This window comes from Eublepharis macularius, chromosome 4 (genome assembly GCF_028583425.1).
Source record: "Eublepharis macularius isolate TG4126 chromosome 4, MPM_Emac_v1.0, whole genome shotgun sequence".
NCBI classification, from domain to species: Eukaryota; Metazoa; Chordata; class Lepidosauria; order Squamata; family Eublepharidae; genus Eublepharis; species Eublepharis macularius.
The window spans coordinates 12,648,567-12,650,481 of NC_072793.1; the positions used below are offsets into that span (position 1 = coordinate 12,648,567).

Consider the following 1,915-nt stretch of genomic DNA (forward strand, 5'->3'; position numbering starts at 1 on the left):
TATTTACAAAACTCCTGATCAACCCTATCACATGTCTCATTCATGTTCACTTGTACCCAGACGATCTCCTGATCAGTTCAAGATCAAAAGAAAATCTCACCGCAACACTCAATTCACCATTCAGTTCCTATGAGCTTGAACAGCTGGGTTTGATCAGTCACCAAAAAGGCTTTATCTATCCCTCACCAAAGAAAAGGTCAGGAAGACCAAACAGCTGGTTGAGACTCATCAGAGTGCAAAATCACTTCTCACGATACTACTGAAACTGATGGGTTTGCTAGTGGCCAACAACTATGCAATGCCTTTGGGGTTGTCTATAGGCAAGAATACTTTAGACCTTTTTCAGATCTCATTAACAGCAGATCATGGAGAAGACAGATCTTCTCATTCAGGTACCAATTCAGATCAAAACCAGTCTGAGCCAAGGTCACCAACCCAATGCAAAGCAAATGATTCATGACTCCTCAAGAACAACCAATATTTACAGATGTAAGAATCACAGGTTAGGCATGTGAGTTGTTGCCTCGCCCATGTCCCCGCATGGCGGCTGCTGGGCGCCTCCTGCTGCTGCGATCCTTCGGGCTGCCCGTGTGGCGGGTGAGGGCCCCTGCAGGCAAAGGGCTCGAGCCGCCTAGGCCGGCGCTCCTGCTGATGTGCCCTTCTTTCCTCCTCCGTATCCCGCAGGATCGGTGACGGCTGAGCTGATGGGGAAGTACTTCCTGACCCTGAGCGTCCTCAAGGGCCCCTGGGACCAAGTCTTTGCCGCCTTCTGGCAGCGCTACCCCAACCCTTACAGTAAACATGTCCTAACAGAAGACACTGAGAGATCTCTGTCTTTTGGTGCTACACCTCTGAAGATGCCAGCCACAGCTGCTGGCGAAACATCAGGAACTATAATGCCAAGACCACGGCAATACAGCCTAGAAAACCCACAACAACCAGAAGATATCTTACATCGGGAGGTGACAGAAGACCAGAAGCTGCTTTCCAGGCGGCTCCTAAGACCAACAGGATGCCTCACTGGGCAGAGCGCTTCTTTCCAGCCAATGTCTGGAAATGTCGCTCTGTCTACATCCTGGAAGATTCCATTGTCGACCCACAGAACCACACTATGACCACATTCACCTGGAACATCAACCATGCACGACTTATGGTGGTAGAGGAACGTTGTGTTTGCAAAGAGAACCCAGAGAACAGTAACTGGACAGAAGTCAAGCGGGAAGCTTGGGTCTCCTCCAGCCACTTTGGTGTCTCACGCGCTGTCCAGGAGTTTGGCTTGGCCAGCTTTAAAAAGCAATGTGACCAAGAGCACCAAAGGATTTGAGTATGTATTGGCCAAAATGCAAGGTGAAGCACCATCTAAAACCTTGGTGGAAACGGCAAAAGAAGCAATGGAGAAAGTCAAGGAGACTGCCTTGGCTGCTACAGAGAAGGCAAAGGACTTGGCTAGCAAGGCAGCTACAAAAAAGAAGCCACAGCAACAATATGTATGAAAAAGCAGCTTTCCTACAATGGGGACCGGAGTGCCATCAGCGCAGGCACTAAAGTAGTACTGTGGAGCTCACCTGTAATTGGGCTTTACTGCCCTTGGGAGATGGAGCTGACCAATCAGTCTTCTAGATTTTACGTTTTTTAATTGAAACTATACAAATCTGACAATCATCTTCTTTCTAAAGGTGTAATTATCATTAAAAGAACAGACTTCCAATTCAGTCCACTGCCAAGACCTATTGTGCTGGTAGGAACTGATCTTCAAAACTGTGATTAACTGGATGAGTCTTCCTGTTTACATTTACCTCCTTGAGGCTTCCATCTAATATATCTGTAGCACAGACCAATTCAGTAGAGTGGCACCTGCTTGTTAGAAAAGCCAGGCTGCCTACTCTAAAAGCTTAACTTATGCTTTTGATCTCTT

The 1,915-nt window shown here is 47.5% G+C and overlaps 1 pseudogene; it reads left to right on the plus strand.

Annotated features, from left to right (window-relative positions):
• The first annotated feature begins 704 nt into the window (after positions 1-704).
• LOC129329024 (PRELI domain-containing protein 1, mitochondrial-like) lies at positions 705-1,511 on the plus strand (annotated as a pseudogene).
• Positions 1,512-1,915: the final 404 nt, after the last annotated feature.